The sequence below is a fragment of the Ammodytes marinus genome, assembly GCF_949987685.1.
Source record: "Ammodytes marinus genome assembly, chromosome: 4".
Taxonomy (NCBI): domain Eukaryota; kingdom Metazoa; phylum Chordata; class Actinopteri; order Uranoscopiformes; family Ammodytidae; genus Ammodytes; species Ammodytes marinus.
This window is the reverse complement of record NC_137233.1, coordinates 14,528,844-14,553,575: the sequence shown is the minus strand read 5'-3', so window position 1 is coordinate 14,553,575 and position 24,732 is coordinate 14,528,844. Positions and strand designations below refer to the sequence as shown.

The window sequence follows — 24,732 nt, the reverse complement described above, 5'->3', positions numbered from 1 at the left end:
AAGCGCTGCTCTTTGACTCTGCATGTCCCATTTCCCTGGTAAACTGCGCCTCCGTACAGGCTCTTAAAATGCTGCCAGAGTAATACTGTACCTGCAGATAATAACACAGCCCACTGATTACACGCAGCGTCGTGTACACACTCTCCCACTCTCAGTGAAACATGGCGCTTTAACATGTAATACACAAACACTGGCAAGCCAAATGAGTCAACATGTAAATGACATCATAAGTATGACATACACGTCTACATTATTCAATCACTTCACAAGAAACAGTAGTATTACTATGATCAAGGTTTTCAGAGCCAATTTCTAAAAAGGGACAGCCATGCGGCCATAAATCAACGGCCTTTCCCTTCGAGTGATAAGCAGCCTGCATTGGAAGTTGCACAACAACACAGTAGCACACACCACATTAGAGGGATTATAAGTCTCAGGTCAATAGTTTCCTGTTGCTCCATCTTCTGCTTTACTAAGACGTTGTAACAACATGTAGTTGCAGAACAGACAGCACTCCTAGTTTCACGTATTTTAACCTCATCACTCTGTCTGGCAAATAATGTGCATATCTCACACACACACACACATCTTTAGTCCATAATGTACACACAAATAGAAAGGCCTACTCATCAATCATCTGCTTGATCAAAAATACACTACATACCTGAAAATATGTGCACGGAGGAATATTAACAACTAAAGAAGACACGGTCCAAGCAGTAATTTTGCAGCATACAGTGTGAAAGCCCTTCAATCAGCTTTTGAATGTAACCAGCGCCGTCTTACGTCACCAGGAATTGTCTGTGTTTATACAAGCTAATAAATTCCTTGGGCATTCTCCAGATGACTTCCACGGGAATTTCGGGGCAGCTCGGTTTTCGTCTACCGCTGATTAAGGAGAGCACAGTAGAGTAAAACGTGAGACAGAGAAGCTGTCTACGGCGCTGTATGACAGAACAGGAATTTGTTTTCACGTGGAACGGACAGCTGCCGGTGTCTATACCTGTCCTCTTCATGCTGCTCCGTTCCAGATCATTTCAATTAATATGGTTTCCTGGAGACAATGTTACTATTTATCTGGCTGTGGAATGGGGTGGGGGGTGGGAGGGTGGCAGCAGTCATTGTTGGTTTAAGATCTGCCGTCAAAACACCTCATGGCAAAAATAATAAAATTGGATTCATCACTGTGTGGTTTCTGCATTAGAAGAGCCACAATAGGTCACCACGAACACTGAGGATTTACCATGATAAACAGCAGACACGTGAGTTCGCTTTTAGCTTCCACTTCACAAAACTGACAAGATTTAATGGCAACTCAAAAATAGTGGCACTACTCTCATCCTCTGGCGACTCTGAAGAAAAGCTTTTAGGCAAATGATGGATTTGCTTTTTGTATTATTTAGGCATAAGTCACAAAGATGCCAGTGGGGTAACCAAGACAAGGAAATAACATGGCCAATTTTTTGTTGATGTGCCCATTACAACTATATATAGCCTTGAAATACGCCCAAATTAAAAAAACATGCATGTTGTGCTTACAACTGTGGATGTCCTTTGTTACAAACCCTCTGCTTAAAGGGGTAGTTCACGATTTTAGACATAGGGCCTTATTCCCAAGTTAGCCTTGGTGTTCTTTATCAGTGGAGACAGTTTTCAACACATTTAATTCAGTCCTTCTAGTTGCAGAGTGCGCTCGTGCTAAGCTAGCGCACGGCATCGGGGGGATACCTAGCCTGCTACTAAAACAGTCTTACCCACTCCACAGTACACCCGAGGCCAATCAATTATAACGCCAGACTATCGATGTAAATGTCTGTGTTGATAGAATAATTTTAGAAATAAAACCAACCTCGCATGAATTATCGCATTTTGAGGGACTACTTTCTTAGCAGCAGCGGACTTTTACTTTGCTGTGTAACCGAATCACTACAGCAGAAAGTAAACAGAGCAGCGTGGGACAGAAACTGAAACTGCACTGCCACCAGTCTACCGTCATTCTGTCCCGGTTCTCTGCTGCAGCTCCAGCGGGGGCTGTCTCTACAGACGCTCTTTCTCTTTCTGCCCTTTGAGCATCCCTCTCAATTCTTCATCAGTGTATTCCGGCTCGTACAGGTACGGGCAGCAGCAGGTAAACAAACTATTATAGAGCCTGTAACCTAGGTATTAGTCCGCCGCTGCCGCAGCCTACAAGGAATAAAGTCCCTCAAAATGCAATATGCGAGGTTGGTTTTATTTCTAAAATTATTCTATCAACACAGACATTTACATCGATAGTCTGGCGTTATAATTGATTGGCCTCGGGTGTACTGTGGAGCGGGTAAGACTGTTTTGGTAGCAGGCTAGGTATCCCCCCCGATGCCGTGCGCTAGCTTAGCACGAGCGCACTCTGCAACTAGAAGGACTGAATTAAATGTGTTGAAAACTGTCTCCACTGATAAAGAACACCAAGGCTAACTTGGGAATAAGGCCCTATGTCTAAAATCCTGAACTACCCCTTTAAAGATGTTTACAGAGCCTACGCTATGTATTTACACCAGATTTTTTTCCCCAGCTCACATACAATACGGACAGGTAGCAGATTGTGAGAAGATTCTCCAGAATCGCTGACTCCTCCTTTAAAAAAATGATTTCCGTTCAGCAGCTGATTTTTCCACCAGCACATGATTGCCTTGCATCGTAAGACTGTTCATTGAATAGAGGGTGCAAAATCTAAAACACTATGGAGGTTGTTGTTATACATGATTTTTCTCAAGTAGTCAGGCAGCAAACAGAGTGGTGTCAGACAGGAGAAAGGAGCAGACAGGGACACTGTACTACTATTGTGAAATTTGCTGTGCTGTTTCCAATGGGGCACTCTAGTTTCAGAGGAGGAAGGTGAATACGCTGTGTGGGTGGCTGACATTTCATTCTGCTCTCTAGCTTGATATTGAGTTTTGAACAAAGATGTAGTCAATAAATAATATCATTCATGAGCGATGCTGATCAGTTCCTTGTGTGCAGCTACTATTACTAATTTATTATTGGCCCTTATTCCAACTAATGAACATTTTTATTATCTTAATCAATAAACCGTTTAAAAAAAAGATCAGCACATAATAAAAAAAATTCTTAAAGCCACTACGAGTAACATGGCACGTTGGCGTCCCCTTTGGACAAAAGCGGTAGTATTTTTACGACGCCCGCTGTCGCAAAGCTGTTTTCTAGCTCGTGCAAGGCGCGTGAGTGTGAACTGAGAAGGGAGCAATATAGTGCATGTCCGTGTGTTGAAAGTGTGAGGACTCTTTTCGGCTCTGTGAGAGTGGTTTTGACACTGCATGAACTAATGCCAGTCACTGCCACACGCACCTGATTGCAATGAGTTGATGCAGCAGTGTCACCTAACTACTCTCTCTCACAGAGCTGAAAGATTACGTGTCCGACTCCTCACAGAAAGCGAATGAACGATAGACGGCAGTTAGTATGGATCACGATGAGGTAATGTGTTTATGTTGTTGTAAATAATTACTATTTCAGATAATGGTTATCTGATGATGGTGAAGCAAAGCAAACTTTGTGTTAGTACCAACCGCTCATTCATTTAGGAGTAAACACTGCAGTCTAGTTTCGCTCTCGTGAAATTGTATACACGTTGCTTGGCAACGCCCTCGTCCCCCCCCGTCCCCTCCGTAGCCTATATCACTCTCCCTTTTAGCTTTTCTTCATTGCATTTTCTTTTTTTTCTTTGATGGTTCAGCCCCGTTATCAGTCATTATGACGACAAATAACTGTATCAAACAAGGCTCCCGCTCCCCTTCCCTCACCTGGAGGGATAGGCTTCTCAATTCACGTTGCTGCGCCACACTGAAATCTGCAACCAATACGGATATGTGACCATAGAGCTTGCACGAGCGAACCAAAAATCGGACTGGGTGTGTGACCAGACCAAAAGCAGTAATAAAAACTATTTAAAAACGTCTTTCTTTGCACTGATGGTCTCGTTTGCTGTTAAAGGTAATTTATGATTATCAGAGGAAACATGAGGCTGTTTAAAAGATATTTAAATGTTACTCGTAGCCGCTTTAATATAACATTTCCCATAGTCCAGGATAAGTCTTCAAAGATATTCTGTTCACCATCATACCTCACAAGGAAAAGCAGTAACTCGTTGATAAATGGATTGAAAGCAGAATCAGCAATTTAGACAAACGCTGGTGTCAAAATAAATGTTTTGTCAAAATCAGTCTTCTATAGTCTCACAATCCACTACATGCATGTTGAGTGTGTAAAGGTGCGACCACACTACACGCGTTACACGCGTACAGACGCGAATAAAATAAATGTGCAAGATTTGTCACGCGCGGACACGCGAGTAAGGTGACATACGCGACCGAGAGAGAGAAGAAAAAAGGCATATACGACCTGATCTGCACCTCTAAACATCCCGACCAATTTGTTTATTCACTTTAAGTCGAGTCATAGTGGTCTATGACCAAGCAATCAATGAATAAAAACACAGGAGGTTTAAAGCTCCTTGATTCCTGCCACCACAACTGTCAACACTACAATGCAACTGCCTATCCAGCCAGCTCCATGAGACATAAATAAATCATGCCCTTACATTCAATGTTAGCAAAAGACGTGCCCTATCAACACCATTTACAACTGGTTATTTTTATTTTGACATATTTATTTTATTCAATTATTAAAAATATGTTTCACTTATTTAGCCTATTTCTATTCTCCCTGTTTTCAGTTCAATTAGGCCTTTGTTTAAAGTCCAAAGTCATGCTGTTATTAGAAAAAAAACTTGTTAAAAGTAAAATAGATGCATAATGTTCTTAAATCAATGATTAACTGTCTTTGATAATTGTGATAACACTGTGATTACTCAAAATAATCATGATTATGGTTTTTCATAATCGAGCAGCCCTACCTTCTTGCATTTTCCATGGTTTAGATCAGGGGTGTCCAAACTACGGCCCGATTTTAAAAATATAATGTAATATGGCCCTTTGAAAAAAAAAAAAAAAAAAAAATACAAAACATTTTTTTTTTTTTTTGCATTTCTTAGTTAACCCACTAGTGCAGGGGTGTCAAAACTGATTGATTGGCCCGTGGCACATTTTAAAAATATAATGTAATATGGCCATTTTAATTTTTAAATAATTTAAATGCACTCATTATATTACAGAGAAATACTATGTCCCATAAAATAAAAAGAGCACCAAGCCCATCCCAGAGGACCCTGCATAATATTTTATTTTATATTAATATTATTATGGAAAATCCATGTGTCCTTCTCCAATAGCTTCTAATTCATCTGACACAGTGTCTCCATTTTTTTTCATACAAAATTCTTCAGCTTTAGCCTCTTCATTTCCCTCTCAAAGTGCACCAGATTCATGCATTTCACTTTAAAAACGTAAAAAAATCTCCCGGGGGGGCATACCCCCGGACCCCCCTTTTTGGGGCGGGATCTCGGCTGGCTACTATTTTCACCCAGCTGGACATTGGACGCAAAAGCAGAACACACTGGGTGTATCAATGCCATTTAACAAGAATGGGAATGTATCTGTTTAATGTGCAAGTAAAGTGTTGCCGTGAAGAAGAATTACAATTTACGAAGACACTATGAAACTAATCATAAGAACAGCTACATGTCCTGATAAATGTGTTATTTTTGCAAAGTGGCCCAACCCTTCGTAGATTTTTCTGTATGTGGCCCTCTGTGAAAAAAGTTTGGACACCCCTGGTTTAGATCAATTAGAAACAATTAAAGTATTAAATAGGTAGGCCTAGTCATTATTAGTATTTTGACTTCATATCTACAGGTTGTTTATTGTGATTTCATAAGCGTCAGTAAGCTCCATGGTAACACAGTGATTGACAGGCTGACTGAAATGCTCTTTATCTGGACAGAAACTGCCCTCTCCCAACCCTACATCCCTCTTAAAATACATAAACCGTTTGCCTTTACTGGTGCACAGTCGCGACCCCAAAAAAAGTCGGTCCCGTACTGACCCCCCAAAGGCCCATTCTGAGCCAGGAAAAACCCTGCTGTCTCATGCCACAAGCCCGGTTTGAGGGAGAACATTGGGATAATTAATGTTGTTTTGATGGTGTGTTTAAAAAAAAAAAAAAAAAAAAAAGTATTCAAATAGTCACTCTGAAAACCAACAAGTATTCAAAGCCTGTACAATGGTATTGGGGACAGCCTAGACGGTGGTCTTCATTTTTGGGATGGATGCCTCTGGTATTTTCTCTTTCCATCTCCTTTTAAGCATGTATGTCGCACAACAGTGCATTACAAGGAAAAGCACCACCACCACTTGTCAGACAAAGCTTTCTAATCCATGATCAGTCTAATTTGCCTAATCTTCATGGCTCTTGAAACGTGTCGGAAAATGCACGTAACGATTCTGAATTTCTTCCAGACTTTCAGACTACGGAGCTTATAGTTTCTGCGTCTATTTGGGCAAGAAGCCCCTTCTACCATCTACTACCCCTGAATAGTTAAAGACCCCGCGACATATTGTAGGTCTCAGTTTATGTGAAGTGGCAGTTAACCTCCGATCGATCTGCAGAGCTCATCAAAAAGTCTTGAGTGCTTTACATTATTGGATGGAGAGACAGAAGCCAAAGCATCCCGACATTGACTGGGGGATTTCATTCTTTATGAGAGTGAATAAAATCACAATCGCACAGCCATTGGATAGCCCAGCAGAGACCAATGGGCGGGGGTTTATGACACATTTCACAGAGTGTGGATGGCAGGTAAAATATTCCCGCTGCACTTCGGTCAAAAGCACCCACATCACTGTATTTACCCACCTCCATAAATCACCAACATCTAGTATCCAGTTTATTTGACGGTTTAAGACTTAAAGCAACTTGTTCAAACTCCCCTTTCCTTGTATCTTTTACTGTGATCTTTTATTATCACAAGAGTCTGTCACTCTGATTGTTTTGTTGTCATGATAATTTAACGTGTTAACTTTTTGAAGTCAACTGTAAAACTCCAGACATTCACAAACCTCGGAATTACATCAATAACAAGCATGTTAGGATGTTACACTTCCAGCAGAATCCATACAAAAGCCTCATTACATTTGCTAACAGTGATGAGGATGATCTACTGTTTTTTTTTTATTATTATTTTTTTTTTTCACACCACATCTTGCTGGTGTAAAAGATAAGGCTAATTAACACTGCACCATTTGCATCTTTACCTCAACGTTTTAACGGCAAAGAGAAGAGAAGAGAGCAGCCACAGCGGGCTAATGAATGTTTGATTTGAGAAGGAAGACTTCCTGTCACTTCCAACCGCCTGACATAACCCCTCTCCTAAACCCCCTTAAATTCACATTCTCTGCTTTCTGGCACGGTTGTCGGCATCTCACCTTTTCCATCCACCTTTCCCTCTTACCCGCACTTTAAATTCCTGAGCTCATCCCCCTCTCCGCGCCCCTCCGACTACCACAAACACACACACACACACACACTGACTATAACCACCACCAGCACACAGGCTGCGCTCATTACAGCGGATTTGCATGTCTGCTCCAGAGCCGTACGAGAGGAGATGAAACAGAACTCCCAGTGGCTGCCTCTGCAGAGCTTCACTCATCTGACAGAAAGAGCTCCACCTTGGGCCCCAGACACAGCCAGCAAACAAATGCAGGCTTCTTAAACAGGCCATACACACACACACACACACACACACTCAAACACATAAAAGATACTCCACTCGAAAAAATTTACACTGCACAGTATTCAGTTTAAATATATATATAAATATATATATGCAGGAAATAAATTGAAAAACAGAAGTCTACCTTCCAGCATATTGCTCCCCCAACTTGCACATTACCAATCAAGCCTACTCAGCTGAAAACAGTTATGTTACTGTGCCATCAGTCGGCATTTGCACTGAGAGATTAAACACATATAAGACCGGTCACACTTTTTCTAAAAAAAAATTATGTGAGTCTTTGTATCCTTAGATGTTTGTGAAAGAGCTATGGCTTTCTTTATGAATCCTATTATGACCAATTTCTCAGGATGAGCTTACTTCATCTTTAATTTGTCTGAGTTTCAGATCCTAAAACACTGGAGAATTTTCTATTTCTTATTTCTAAATATTATAATTGTAAATTTAATAACGTTGGCCAGTTCGTCAGACAAAAAAAGCAACTTGAAGACATTACTTTGGAATCAGGGAAAATGTTGTGGGCCTTAATAACCCGTTTCATCAATTTGTCTAAGAGTTCTGAACAACAGCACAAGGGGTACAACTGTAAAAACAGTAAAATTGCAAAATTCCTGAAAGAATAACTGTCTGGCCATTTCTCAAACAGTTTGAGAGATTATTTAGATTTTCTTTGTATTTCTTGGTCGAATTAAGTAGTACGGTGCCACAATGCAAATATAAAGATGAAGATAACTTGTTACTTCCACATGCTGTCACAACTTTAAAATGAACCATAAGCACAAATAAAATGTAATTTTTTTGGTATGAGTAATTGTCATACAATTGACTAAAACCACAGAAGAAAAAGGGGAAAAGAGTGCGTGTTTCGTTTTCTGTCCCCTTCAAATGAGGTGCTTTTGGTAAGGATGACTCCCTTGATGAAAGTGGAGCATCACGTGCCATGCGACGTGCAATGAGTCATTGAGAGAAGAGAGAGAGAAGGGCAGAGATACCTTGATCGTGCAAGCTCCTGATATGAACTGTGTTGTTACACACTGACCACAAACCTCACTTTAGTAAAATAGCACTAGGCCTCGGTGACCTGTGTGGACTAGAAACTCAGGAAAAAGTGAAATGTTTAAAAAGTTTAACTTATTAATATCCAAGCCACACCTTCCCATTCTGATGCTATGAACATTCTAATTTTGCAGTCTGAAATGCATTTATTATTGCACCATTTTGACAAGGAAAATCCCCACTCATTCCACTCTGACTCATGAGTATGAGTGTTTACTGAGCAGGACAAATTAAAAAATAAATAAAATGAGAACTTGGAACATTATTTTTGATTTAACACTTTCAGATCCATATTCTTGGCTAGTAATCATTATCAAAATGAGAATAGTTTGATACATTTCTTGACAATAGAAGACCAGACAAGAGTAGTGCTGTATTTGTACAAAGTGTGTAGTACAAAAGCAGGGTGGATTTGAGGCCCCAGCACAAAGCAATGGAATGCTGGATCCCAGTCTTGTCCCAACATCATGTGTAAGAAGCAGGTAGGGTGGCTTTTTGGATACACAATGCATCACAAATTATTCTAAATACAGATTTACAAACTAGTTGAGTGCAGGGTGATATTACTGTGAAATCACATACTATTAAGCAGAAATAACTGACCTCAAAATATGTTCGCTCACATCGCTGCCATTCATAGACAACAATTAAGCGCTTAACTTTTTTTGTCATTTTCAAGATTGGAATGACAAAAGTTTGATTTCCTTACTAAGCTTTATATACATAAATACAAATGTCAATTTCTAGATGCAGTCAATTCTTACAGAGATTAACCCCTCGAAAATGTTTGTTTATTTAAAGTCAAGTGTACTGCGTTCCTTCCCCTTAATTACCCTGTAAACCCAAATCCACAAAATCCTTCTTACTACTTGAAATTCGGGGAGTTAGTTGCACTAAAGCACGCCTACACAGTCCTGTCAAACAAACAGTCTAGACATGTAAAAAGCATTTTATTTTTATTTTTTTTATATTTATTAACATTTATTTTCAACCATATTTTTATATAATCTTATTTAGACACCCAACTTTGATACAATATATTATTTTTTAGTATTTTAGTCCAGGCTTCCAGAATATGAATGCCATGTACACCAACAACAAAAAACCTAGATGGAGTATGTTCCCTATTAAATATATCTCAATTTTAGAATTAAATAAATCTTGGCCAAAATCAGATGTTGACCTGGCTACAAAGACGATCGAGTCAACAATTACAAATTTAGTCACTGCCATTTGCAACTACAGTATCATGTTGTATTATGCCATATTCAATTAGGGGAGAGTGGCCTAAGTTGTGCCACTTTTTACACAAAGTGACTTTAAAGTGAGGCCTTGACAGAAAAGTCTCCAACTCAAATATGTACATATATTTCAGGGTGTTGTGCATCCCTGGCAATAAAAACTTTTGATCTGGAATAAACTGTTGAAGAAATATAGCTTTCGGAAAAAAAAGTTGTCTTGTGGCACAACTCGCCCCCGTTGTGGTGTAAGTTGGAGAGAATACCATGGGGTAAATGGTGCCATTGATATATATCTCATAAACTATAATGCAAGATAAATCCATTAGACAATCACTTATTTAACGTGTATTTAAAGTAAATATTTGAAAAAGATTGAAGGACTATTTTCTTAAACAAGGCCTAGCAGATCTAATGGTTTTACCTGCAAAGCTCACAATGACAAAGTCACCATCATCATCTTTCTGGCCATCATCTGAACTCTCATCAGTGGTGTCGTTAAGTGGAATGGAGATGTCACTCTCTTCTGAGCTACTGTAGACAATCACTTTCTTTTGGTGACAAGCGTATACAGCCATGCCAATGGCACAACTCGCAGAAATTTACTTTGCACTAGCTGCTCCGCCCTTGTAGAACCAACTGCCACCTGGCATATGCGATTCCCCCTCCATTTCTGCCTTTAAATCAAGGCTCAAAACCCATCTGTACACCCTGGTTTTTCCTCCCCATTAACTATCTTACCTCTGCACTACTATCTTTGTTTATATGTGAATGTCTGGGCTTTACGTCTTTTATTTTGGTTATTGTTATTTTACCTTAATTTTTTATCTACTGAATGCACTATGTACAGCACTTTGGACAGTGCAAACTGTTATAAATGTGCTTTTATAGATACATTTTACTTACTTACGTACTTATAACTTACCCCAGGCCCTCTGGCACAAATCACCCCAACCCCAGAATTTTGGATAATAAGCATGATGCAGCAGTTTAGGGCTGACATCGTGCTAACTATATAGACACAAAGTGTAGCATACTAAAGTACTAAAACGTGTCAAATATTTTCAAACATGTCTATAATTGTTCAGACACAATAATCAAAAAACCTTGATCATGGAAATTTTATTTGGAAAGGCAAAAAACAATTTTTTGAGCTTAAATGTGCTTATATCTTATTCCATGTTTCTCCCTTCTTTACAGGATGAGTTAAATGGCTGGCTCTTCTAAAATATATGGTCACATTTCCCATTTCTTCTATGGTTTTCTAGAAACAAGGGGTGGCACAACTTCCCCACCGGCACAACTTATGCCACTCTCCCCTATAGGTGGTTTTGATAGTGAAATACATTGGGGGACACTTAAGGTCGCTTTGTGTTCACTCACTGTTCACCTCTACTTAAAATACATTTAAAACTATGACTTTACATTTTATTGATTCAGCTCAATACACCATTAAAATTGATTTCAATGTCCTATGATAAACCTAAGTGTGGTTGTTGATTTGCACACAATGTGTGATACCAGTATCATCAGTGTAGCTCCTGTAGCACTGCTTCTTGGTTCAGCAAAACTCTAGGAAAGAATCTGCATACAAGGACATGCTGCTGCAAGACGCCGTGCATTTATAAGCGACAAACGTGCCATTGTACTTTGAAATGTCTTGATTGGACTTTATAAAAAAAAGGACCAGTAGGAATTCAATGAAAGCAAAATGTTTAATAAAACAAAAAGGGAAATCAAAATGCTGTGAGTGGTGGTCAAAGTGGTTCACCACTGGGATTACTAAAAAGAAGCAACTACTTGACAGAATTCATTTGGGAGCTGTGACAAGATAAAAAATGAGGTTTTAAAAAGGCAGTCATTTGGAAATGACTAAATAGGGATTATCAGGCATAAACCCAAGCAGCAATCAGCATTAACCAAAGACTGCATAATTTATTCCTCTCCAATTAAAGTCACTTTTGTCAGAGCATCACTTTGACTTTCTTCAACTGGAATCACACAAAAAGGCAGAAATCAGAGCACTGTGAGCTGTCTGCAGTGTGGCTCGGCTCGCTGTACAGTACATATATTAAGTCATTAAAGTTCCCATGCTGCTCAGTCCCTCTCTAACCCCCCACAGTACACACCAGCAAACCCCCTAGCCAGCAGCAAGCCTTTCAGACCAAACGCTAGCTCTGCCTTATGCATCTTAATAAGAGGAGGGAAACTACAAGGGAAGTGAAGGAATGGCAGTCTTTTAGAGGAAGCCGAATAAATGACTGAACACACACCCTGGGGCGGGCATGCCGGGGGGTTTCCAGGAGGTCGGGGAGCAGGGCCAATCGTGTCAAGACGAAGGCGGCAGACTAAAATCAAACTGACATATCAAAGCAGCCAAACCTTGTAGAAAGGAAATAGCAGCCAATACATCATATTCAACTGCATGGAATGGCATTGGATCCAATTCCTGTTTAATTCATCAGGTAGGCAAACTGTAAACCAGTCTTTTGGGAGATTGATTCTGTACATTCATACCTCTCGTCCTAATCCATTTAATAGTTTAAAGCAATTGTTCAAACATTACCTTGACAGTACAGCCAAAACTCTATCGGTACCAAAAAAAACTGACTAGGCCTCCAGGCGACTTTCACTGATTCATGTAGATAAAGGCTTTGTCTACATGTATGTACCATAATCTCTAACAACCAGGATCAACTTGAAATGTGCAATACAAAAGCACAACGATATTGAAGGATTATGAGAGCACTTAAATGAGTTACATTTTTAAATTACCTTGATGGGAGCCAGTGTGGCCTTAAACTCAGTTTGCTTCTAATGAGATATCAAAGCTAAACTGTTTACTATCGTCTTGCCTTGTGATAATGAAGGGAATCCTCAGAGGTTGGCTGACATGCTGACACAGCCTTAAGGTGCTTAAATCCAAAAATGGGTGCATTAAGTGCATTTTAATTGACTTATATTTACCCACTGTATTGTCTTTCAAAAGAAAATCTTCTGGCACTCCTAGAAGAGTTAAAAAGTAGGTCACACAGTCTCCTGTGAGTCATAGATGTTGGCAGGGGACCAAGAAGAGCAGGTATGGGAGAGACAGAGCTAGAGCTGAGAAAGGCCTTATAGTATACTGATACTATGTCATCAATATTAAAATATAATTAATAAGTAGTTATAAATAAAAAGCAAAAATAATAATGATAAGTTTACTTACAACCATCTGCATTTTGTGTTAAAATATAATAATATCAAACCTCCTACAACGCTACTTTTATATAGTTTGCACAGGTCCGATTTTCCCCAGGAACCTACAAAACGATTTATAGGAGGCAGACCTGAACATCCCGTGTTTCCCAAATGGTACTAAATCAAAGTTTACTATGCTTCACCTTTGTCATATTACCATCTTACATAGTCACATATAAATAGATTACCTCATTGCGACACTTCTGGGTCTCTCTTTCACATACTTCCTAAACAAATGCATGTGCCACCGGCGGAAGCTTTGGTGAAGGTGTCGTAGAAACACTACTGCTTTTTATCCAAAGATGCCGCTAGAATGAACAAAGGTTCCACAGAACTAATTTACGCAAAACCTATTGTAAAAGTTAACTGTGTGACACACAGACAGCACCTTGGCAGAGAGCTGGACTTGTGGGGTCAGAGCTGAGATCTTTTTTAAAAGCCAGGTCAAAGCCATCAGTCATACAGCCATCTATAGGGACAACCACATGTTGAGCCGTGCACATCTCAGACCCTGTGAACAACACACTGACGCTTTCTTAAATACATTGTTGAGCAACTGGCGTGCGCACACACACACACACACACGCACACACGCACACACGCACACACACGCACACACACGCACACACGCACACACGGCCCCTCCTCCAGCGGCCCTCTCCGCCCTCTCATTCATCCACCCTGAGGGAGAGGCATACAGGCCAGAGGAAGTATGACTCATCGGAGTAACAAGATGCATTCTTCTGAATCCTCTGCAGACGTGTTGTTTGCTAAGTGAAGAGCACAGGAGAGTGTGGCGCAGAGAGATATAGAGAAGAAGAAATGAGGAAACTAAAATAAATAATCAAGTGAGCGACTACGTCTGAGAGGAAGAAGACGGATGGGACGAGAGCGAGTCATCATTTCTTTGGGTTCCCTGGTCCACACACACAGATCAACATTTCCTCCGACTCCACAGAGAGAATCCTTGGCTTCCGTTAGGGATTTTCTGAATCACAGATGAAGACTCCAAGTACTACATCTCCAGCTAATCAATTAGGTTTCACACATTGTGGGGAGGGGGGGTGATGTGACAACATGATGACAACACAGAGGTTTTGACATTTAATTCTGCTGAGCATGCAGAGGAGAATGAGGCATAAAAACATTATTGCATTGCATTAAGTATTGAGAAAGTGTTAAATCATCGGGCTCTAACAGATACACCGCAGCTCTCTCCTGACCAACAACACCACCATCTGCACAACTTGGCGCTCTCTCTTACAGAACATGAGCCTCACACACCACCACATCACACACAGTCTCCAACTTTAACATTAAGCTATTTCTAGACTGGTCTACATTAACATTGTCTAAAAATCATAAAACAAATGAAGAAGCTATACACACAGCTTTTAAGGTATGATCAACTGACATATGGGCTGTTGACATGTAGCCCGTCTTGTGACTGTGATAAATGACCAGTATCCCACTAGTTTAGTGTCGGGAGAGGATGAGTGATATGTGGCAGTAAACTGCGTCCTCAGGACTCCACTATTTTACCCTTCTAGGCTGAAGACTGTCGACTTAATTAAACCTATGGCCCTCTCAAAGTCTGCAGAATCTTCATTGTTACTACTAGGACCTGTATGCCTTAATAAAAGGTCTTTCAATATACCATATTTCAATACCTAAGGGGTTAATGTCATCAACGTCAGTGAGCCAATAAGCATGCAGCACGCTCAATGTGCCAAGATCTAAACGTGCTGGTGATTGGCTGTGTGGAGGCATCCAGGACAATTACATGAGGGTTACAATATGGGTAAGGCAGAATGCATCAGTGAGCCTTACATATACTGACTTGCACTTTTCATTTAGACTGAAAACCATTTGCACTGATTCTTTGTATTGTTTAATTTTTTTTCCATTTTGCTCGTATATTTTGTTGGTGCTTGCTGCAGTGGCTCAGAAAACGGGGCATTTTTGGTGATCTGAAGGCAGTAAATTTGATTTCAGCTTATTTCAAGTTTTATTTATTCATATTATGTAAAAATGCCAAGGAGCTTACAAAAAATGTTTTACCATAATGTGTGTAACGTCATCTTGTTAAAACTGATTTCATAAAAATGCTTTGAAAAAAGTATTGTTCAGGAACCGGTATCAAAGTCATGGTATCAGTATCTGTATCAATGTCTGTTTCGTCAAAACGACAATAGGATAAATAAAAGTTAAATGAAAAAAATAAAATAGGGTTAGAACACCTATGAGGGGGTCGGAATCATTTCAATTTGCCTTGCCCACTTTGTTAACTGATACTCATACTTATATGCTGCATACCCTTTACAGAAGAGATTATCCCACCAAACATCACTGACCTTCAGCAAGTGACCTAAAGTCTCTCAAAGAGAACTTGATTGACTCAGGCTCCAGATTTAAAAACTGTCAACCCTCCAATCTCTTTGAATCAAGAGTCAGTATCTGGTGCATTTTACACACATCCTGAGTTACCCTATGCTCAGCCGGCTCTGGCTTATGGCAGCTTTTACACTCATTGCCATGGTATAACTTCTAAGTTAAAATGTTATTATTTTTTGAATTTTGAATGCTTTATTTACAGTGCAGAGAGACAGAGGTTAAATGGGACAGAGAGGGGAATGACATGCAGAGAACTGACCACGGGTCGGAGTCGAACCAGGTCTGCTGCGAGGACTAACCTCATGAGGGGGACGCTCTAACCACTACACCACGAGCGCCCCAAACTTCTGTTTAAAGTTATAAGCAACAGCTCTCTGGCTGCTGGTGCGCAGACAGAACTGCATTGTTTAGTCAGTTGCTATCATGGCACTATCATTTTTTGTTTTAAAAGTCCCTGCTAACAACTGACAGAAAGCCCCATCTCTTTGGGTATCCGACCCGTCCTTTTACCTGGAAGTTAATGTATCCGTCACAGCAACTGTAATGATTAAAACAGATACCAAATGCTGATGAAAAGCCCCATTCTTATTACTGAAGATGTGTCAGCTTAGCGAGCTTCTCTTCCTGAACAGGGCTTGAAATTCTCTTAAGAGTCAGTGTCTGAATCATATAAGCATATCAATTGCTTCTACTAGAGTAAAGAACAAAAACGCTAAGGAGAAATACACTGATACCAAGGGCCCATCAAAACTCAAGGGCACAGCACACAATATGATGAATTATTTAATCCTTCAAGGCATTTAAAAGTCAAGCCAGTCTTACTCATTTTAGGGCTTGGTAATTCCTCGGAACCTTAGTAAGTCAACTCTCAAATGGCACAGCTAGTTGCATTGCATTTACCCTAAAAACTTTTCTTGTCATTAAGCACCACATTGACTCTTCCTTTAATGATGGCAATTCATGAGCCCTGATTCCGTTTGCATGTTTAGTGCACGACCACAACCACATATTCTATTTTTATACAAAAGATGTTCATGTTTCTAATTCAGTTCCTCGACTAACTAAAAGATAAGATCAAACTTTCATAATAGAGAAAATGTATAACTTTTTTTTTTTTTGTTACCACAAGGCTGGAATGAGTCACAGAAACCACCGTGCCCTGCCCCCCACCCCACCCTTTTCTCCTACAATTTCTAAACGTACGCAGCATGCTCTAGTGTGGGTAGTTACAGTGGATCCCCAGTAGAGAGAAGAAGGGCTCTCGTTAGTCACACTGGGGAAATAAAATGGCTAAACACTTTTTAGATGAAACCCTGTATCCGAGCAAATGTGCCAGTAATATTAGGGCAACAAATCAGCTGAATTAAACATCACATGCTTCTCTCGCTGATTCATGTCCACATCCAACTCCGACCAATGGGGTGAATTGGAGCGTACGTGGGACAAGTTCACCAACAGATTCAACTCAATAGACCGGGAGGAGGTGGGATGAGGAGAACTAAGCAGTGTATTGCTGGATGAATAAGAAATGAAAGTGTAGTGCTTCAGTAAATTCGCTCGCTCCATCCCGTGAGGAGGGAGGGTGGGTGGTGAAGGGGGTGAGATGGTGGTGGAGTATAGAGGCTCGTTTGAAAACGCAACCAGCGCTGCATTCCCACATCCACCCCTATTTAGCGAGGGGCTCTTTAAAAATTCATTAATTTACAGCAAAAATAGATTAAAGCACCCAGCTGGGCAAAACTCAAAATTTGGCTCCTGAATAACATTAATGATAAAACATCTCCCTCAAGCTCAGGGGGTTTTGCCTGAGGAAAGAGTGCTGGCTTTTTTCACCTTACAGCACCTTGCGAATAATTTATTTTCAATCAGTGCTAAAATAATGCATTTCTAATTGTCATTTTTAATTACGCTTCTCTTCAGATTAAATAAGAAAAAGGAGCTGAGCAGGAAACATGCATAAACTAATTAAGATCCATCCAAGGATCTGCCATTTCCCATGATGCCATGCCAATGTCATTCTTTTTTACCATTTGATATCTCAGCTACAGACTCAATGACAGCTGCTCCAGGCCCCCCAAAAAGCGCAGAGAACTGCAGTTACAGTAATTGCTCTGGCCAGCACTAAATGAGGTTCACTTAAGTGCAATTATCCCCTTCTGATCTCTCACATAAAGAGACTTCTTTAACATGGAGAAGTGGGCTCACACAATGTGACTGCAAACAAGATTCAAATTGGAATCAGGGAGGAATTTTCCAGCAGATGAATGGCTTCATAGCTCATCTGCATTCTGGTGATGCACGGCGTTGCTAATGAAGACTGGGCCAGTCCCTCATCACCAACACACCATGATGAGAGCAACACTTCCCACTGGATACAGCCAAATACAGGGAGACATTTCCTACAAAACTGTCCAGTCATTTGGTCCTGAGCCACATTAGCGAACAGCCTAGCCTCCATGCTGAGTTAACAGCTGTTGAAAAGAAAAAGGGAGATATGTTTTTGTTGTTCTTTGCCTATTCCAAGGTGAAAAACACGCTGAAGGACACAATGATGGGCAAGCAGGGTAAGAGAAGGGAACTCCAAGCGATATACCGTACACATTCAGAACGGAGAGGAATTGAAACAAGCCCACTTTGGATTCAGACCAAAAATAAGTCATCATGAATATACAGGCCTTTGACCAACGGCATCACCACTACACCATGCCAAAAAAAGATTTAGCCGTCCTCATGAATAAATTGCCATCTGCCAATCGCATAACACAATAGGTTTTCAGCCTGAGGGCTACGATGTGGCAGCCTAATAGGGGTTGCAACAGAGGGTACCTGTTGGGTGCTGTCCAACTAAACAGGGTGGAGAGGGTGGGGGGGGATGTGGCCACAGGCTCAACTACCACCAGGAGTCTGATAACTGCATCTCACGGATGGCCATTTGAATAATCACTTCAACAAGGGGAGAAATTAAAAAGCCTCTCAGTGAGACGGGGCTAGGCACAGGGCCACATCCTGAATTCCAAATGAGTAGCCTGTGTTCAAACAGTAGAAAACCTGTTCCAAATTCACTCAACTCGACCAGCTTACTGACCCGTAAACGTCTTCCAAAATTAGCTCCGTATCATCATGTAATTATTTAAGTTCATCTACAAAACGATTTACTTTCACAGCCAAGCTAAACATCATCTTTGACACAATGATGAAATGTAATTTTTATTTTTTTTACAAGTACTAGTTTCTCTCATTTTTCTCGGTTCTTACAGATGATTTTTCTTCAGAGATGAATGTGCTGCCGCTGGCCGCCACACACTCTCACGCAGAACACAGGAAGAACTTGGCTTGGAGAAGTAGTAGGTGTCGTGTTTTTAAACCATTAGGCAATAGACATTTCTCAAAGACCGCTGTGGGCTGAAACCACCATTAAAAGAGAACCTGCATCACATCCTACCATTCACACTTTGAAATGCAATGGTTGCTGTGTGAATTAACATGTGTCATCGTCTATGTACTTTCTTCACAACTTTAAGTCCATTCATGAAATCCTTAAAGTACATTTTTAACTAAATAAAATCCACATATTCTACTCAGCGTGATCTGAGGTGAATTACTGAATAACAAAGAGTCGTAATATTATTTAGAGATTTAAACGGGACATTAATATCTGAGCCTTTTTGCAAAAAAACAAACAAACAGAATTTGATGGATGTTATACTAGCATTCTTAGGAACCCATTTTACAATGTGTGTGCCCGCCTTGATTTATATTTTTGCACGCAATATGTAATAAGCACGCATTGGCTGCCCTCTGGGTCTATTTTTTAACAGCCAGCCAGCAAACAAAGGCTAAATGCTTTGCTTCCACTGTCCCTGCCAATTATTCTCCTGCTGCATTTCACATAGATGATTCAATCAGAATAACGTATTGCTTCTAAACATTAGTCAGAATTTCATGCATCAAGGATCAAAGTATTTCTGGATCAGGCATTAAGATGTATTGCTACGATAAGAGGGATAAACTGGGGACACCGCAATACGATGTCAATTAACATAAACTAGTAAGCTACTGCTCATAATTTCTGAAAAGACTCAAAAAGGAGTAAAATAAAATACAGTAGCAGCCAGGAACAATTGACACACACACACACACACAATAAGACAGACTGACAAATGTCCTTAATAATTTCTAGAAAATATGACAAATGAAACCACCGTACCCCTGCTTACCTGGATGGAGTAAGATCAAAACTTAAACCCCATGTGCTTGTCTAAAGCTATGTGCAGCCAGTGACAGGCTGAATCCAGACAGCACTGAACGCCTGCTATTTAAAGGATGGGTGATTAAGAAGCAAACCAGGTCTGACCTTTGATTGTGGGTGCTGACTAACGCTATGGGCATTTTGTGAGTGAAAGTGGAAGAAGTGGTCAGGGTTCGGATGTTCTGGGGGAATTTGTAATGGGAATTTTGTCATGAATTAATCCACTTTATGCTTGCTTTATATACATGACAGGATAAACTTAAAGCATTTGATGGATGATCAGCTAATAATATGCACATCATTGCAGCTCACTCCTTTAAATAACATCCTGACTGCATTGGTAAAATTTGCACAAGTTGACAGCGGGGCAAATTAGGAGGTCAGTCACCCATCCCCTAATAAAGGCTCTTGGGGTAAAGCAAGGGCACCGTTTGGTATACATACAGCTGCACGCAAATGCCACAGCTGTTTAGTTTAAAGTCGTAGCATTAACTTATCAGTGTCTGTCCTGGGCGATCACACACCAAAGTAGGGCGACATCATTGCAAACAGAAGCATATGCCCTGGCTGAGAAATGTCTTGCAACGCAGGACTAAATATTCAACTGCAGACCCCGTCTGTCTGTGCCATCTCAGGGCAATCCACCAGAGGCGAGAGACAGTCCCAACGAGATCAAATTCAGTTGCATAAAAATGCACGTGAAAAACGCTTTGCACTTGTTGATTGCCCAGCCACATGACAAACATGCGCCTTCTCATGCAGGTCGACTAGTTGTTGTTTTTTTTACATACTGGGGTCATTATTTTCGAGAGGAATTTATAAGCCGCCTGAGAAACAGACGATTGACAGACGAGAAAACACACTGCAACAGCTGTGAGTCAAATACCATCGGAGCACGCAGGAAAGCCAAATGACACTGGGTTCATACACACACACACACACACACACACACACACACACACACACACTTCACGCTGGCCACACAACGTCTCACATACCAAACAGCTAGCTAACGATAGCTGTTGGAGGGCTGGCATAGGTCATTATATCCACCTTAATGCGAAGAAAAACACGCACACACCTAGTCCTGGCCCATGAAAGAGCACTGACACCGCTCAGCTAAAGTTAGCTGGCTACCAAAAAACTGGCTAGCTAGCTGTCAAAGTTGCCCCGTCAGTTGTCACCGGTTGCACGGCGGTGCTAGCAGGCTAACGCGAGAGCTGTCAACTTGGGAGAGTTACAACAACACCGTTATCGGGGGTGTACTAAAAACACTGACCACGGGGGAGACACGGACTGGCCCCGTGGAGGAAAAGGTGTCCCCGCACGCCCCGCGACGGCGAGCGGAAAAGCCGTGTGGCAGGGGCCTGTTCACCGGGCTCAATCCCCACAACTTCAGTGCAGCTCACTTCCCCGTTAAAGTCGTCCATTTCGTGGGCCTTAGTTCAACTTCCATGCCCGTGTTAGCTCACTTACTCTGGGTGAAAGCTGCCGTGACGGTGGCTCCTCCGTAATCCTGACGGTAGTTTTGGAGTGACTGCCCCCTCCCCTTCCTTCCTTCCTTCCACCTCCTCTTTCTTCAGCTAGCAGGGGCTCCCCTTGGAGTGTCCGGTGCTCTTGACGTTATCGCCCTGTGCAAAGAGCCGCCGCCGTCGCTTCGCCGGTGTGTGCCTGCGGTGCCGTGGTGTCCCTCCTCAGCTTCTCTCCGCCTTCTACCGTTCGCCTTTCTCTCGGCTGCCGAGCCAACATCCGGGACTCTCCCCCGCTTGGGTTAAGTGCCCGGAACTACTTTCACACACGACGACGCACACGAGGGTTTATTTTCTCTCCCTCTCTCCCTTGCTCTCTCACCACCCCTGCCGCCACAGAAACTAGCGCGCGGTCAACAGCACAAGCCCGCAGTGGAAACAACAGCGGGTGCACCCACGCATGAACTTGCATGTAAATCAGTTGCTCAATAAATCAGCTTTATGGAGAGAGTTTTATTCAAGTTTTAGATATAACCTATAGGCTAATTTTAAAAATGAACTAAAAACAGAATAAGACATAGCCTAAGTTGAATTCACACAATAAAGGCAGAAAAAAATAGAAGATAACCTATGGCCATAACTTTGGGGGAGTAAAGGCTCTCTTGATCAGTTAAAAGCCATTCATTGGATGAACATTTGAGTGGCCATGTTGTGAAAAATACATTTTGGCATAAGCTGCTGGCATGCATATCGTCTGTAGCCTATTTGGTAATATAGGCCTATTGATAACTTGTGCAGTTCACCCATCACACTAATAAGCCTTCAAGACTGCAGTAGGCTATATAGGTGTGTTGTTAATAGGTGGATTTTGGTCCAGATGTATGTTATCAATTAGAGGTTCTTTTTTGATTAGGCCTATTTAAAGAGCTTAAAAGAAAGAAAGAAAAATACCTGCCCTGCTGGTGGAACACCTAGCCTACTAGAGTAGGCTACTATTTTTACAACTTGGAAACCGTTTGTCAAATTAATGGATGATAAATGATCTAGCATTAGTTAACTATTTAGGCCATAAGCTAACTTGCAAACAATTTATAATGAGTGGCCTATCTAAAAATGGTATGTGTGTGGTAAAGCTGATGAAAATATATCAAATAATTCAGGCCATGTTTAAAAATGTGCATGTTTTGGGAGTTTTTGTTTCTGAAAACTAAAGGCTGCAATTGTAGTTAATGCTGCACGCAGTTTTTTTTTTTTTTTTGCATTTTTCCTCTTAACTGAGAACCGTACCGTACGGAACCAAACCGTGACTTCAAAACAGAGGTACGTACTGAACCGTGACTTTTGTGTACCGTTACACCCCTAATGTGAACTCAGCTTAAGGGGACTTAAAACACCTCTAAATTTTCCTTAAAAAAAAATTTAAAAAAATACCTCTGTGTCTTCAAATGTATACTGCCATGGCTCTCGGTATGCCAGTGGGTTCACTCTCACCCTGTCTTCATTTGTTTAATCTTATCCTGTTATAATGTATGGCTACAGGTTTTCACATTTTATTTTTAAAGGGGCACTGTGTAATATGACATCATCAAGAAAATTCTAGAATGCAACGCTCCCTGGGTAACCCACCCCTTTTGAATAATAACAGAAGATACAGTGGCCTTCAAGGACAAGAACAATTCTAAATTCTAAACAATGCACCTGATGACATTCCAAAAACATGGATGCCTCCATAAGACTTGCCTGCTCAATGTACAAAATGTAATATTAATATTTGTAATTCTCCGCTCAGGAGGATAATTCAGATTATTGGCAGAGGTGATTTTACACCAATGAGGACATATTTATGAATGAGGATGTTGATTTTAGCTAATAAATTACTTAAAATGTTACACAGTGGCCCTTTAAGTATAGCTTATTCTAGTATAATGATACAAGATATAGAAAGAAAGAAGGATTGTTTACAAGGGAGGGTTCACTAACCTTAACTAATTGTCTCATCAGTGCTTATGACACTTATTGAGTTCTTAAAATATAAGGCTACTTTATGTTTTCACTAATTACTTTGAGTCTTATATTTCCACTCATATAGCACAAGCCAGGCAATCAAAAAAATGTCAGCATGGAAAACAAAAACGTTTAGATTAAAAAACCCCACACACACAGCTCTTTTAAGTTTAAACTAAATATTTTATTTATCTTTTTATGTAACCTAGGCCAAATATATATACTGTTTAACCAACTTATTACATTATCTGCTAGTTGTTGTTTTGTATATAATGACTTCTAAATATTTTAAGATTCCAGGCATCTTTTCCATTTTCAATTACAAACAGCCTTATTGACTGCATCATGAACTGACACAGGATGCCAGTGATGTGTTTATTGAAACTGGAACCGACTGTTAATGTACGGCTACATTTTTCACTGTTGGTGTCACACTTAAAAGGAGTCGTATTCGTTTTTATACAACAAATATACGGGGAAACCTATCAGGTTAATTAACAATCAAATAAAGCAGCTGTTCTCGAGTAGACTATCGTCATCGGCTATTCAGCGGGGCAACAGCGCCTCTTGTGGGTTGACTACGGGCACTGCTTTTATTAAACTTAAAACATTTTGGAAGGAGATTCCAGTAGCCCCTGTTAAGGTTATTGAAAACAGCCCATAATTTCACTACAAAACAAATCCTTAGATAATTGTTTTCCTTACTTGCATTCTTGCACTTATTTAGTAGACCATTAGCCTAAACAAGTTTATACTGTCTATGATAATGACTATAATATAATATAATATAATATAGCCAATATCAATAAGTTATTTCATAGGCTACTTGGTACACTTGGTCCTATACTTTCAGTTCCTGTAGCCTATAATATATGCAAATTTAGATATGAATCTCAGTGCAGGGGATTCTTATAGCCTAGGCTACATTTAGTTTTTCCCCTACCGTAATCAATCAAATGTCCAGTGGAGCAGATTAACCATTTGTTTTAATGGTTGGATCTTTCAATGTAGCTTAGCCTATGCCATTTAAACTTTCAAAACTATCATCACACACAAACAAGAGCAAAAGAATCAAAGAAGACGTGCAAAAAGATCTGGTGAGCACAATGTGTTCTTTAGTTTGTCCCATGACACTGGCTGTCAGTGGGACAGCCCGGCTTAAAAGATCCCTTTTGGATAATTTCCCCCTCTCTGCTCTGATGGAGGCTGTGAATCACCGGTGATGCAAATGTAGGCCTACACAATGTCAGACACATATTAAAGTGAGACGCACTGCTGTTTCAACGTTATTTCGCCTGACTATAAATCGCAGTTCCGTACATGACCACTGGGAGCGCTGTGGTGTTTTTCTACTGCATTTATAAAGACCAAGGAATCCAGCTGACTGGGTTC

The 24,732-nt window shown here is 40.6% G+C and overlaps 1 protein-coding gene across 1 annotated transcript in view; it reads right to left on the bottom strand.

Moving 5' to 3' along the window:
* The window catches only part of foxj3 (forkhead box J3), an 88,120-nt gene extending 66,551 nt beyond the window's left edge, over window positions 1–21,569 (bottom strand). Inside the window, exon 1 of the mRNA XM_080026144.1 lies at window positions 21,344–21,569. The gene's annotated coding sequence lies outside the window, so the exon portion shown is untranslated. The remainder of the gene's footprint in view (window positions 1–21,343) is intronic.
* Between the last annotated feature and the right edge of the window lie 3,163 nt (window positions 21,570–24,732).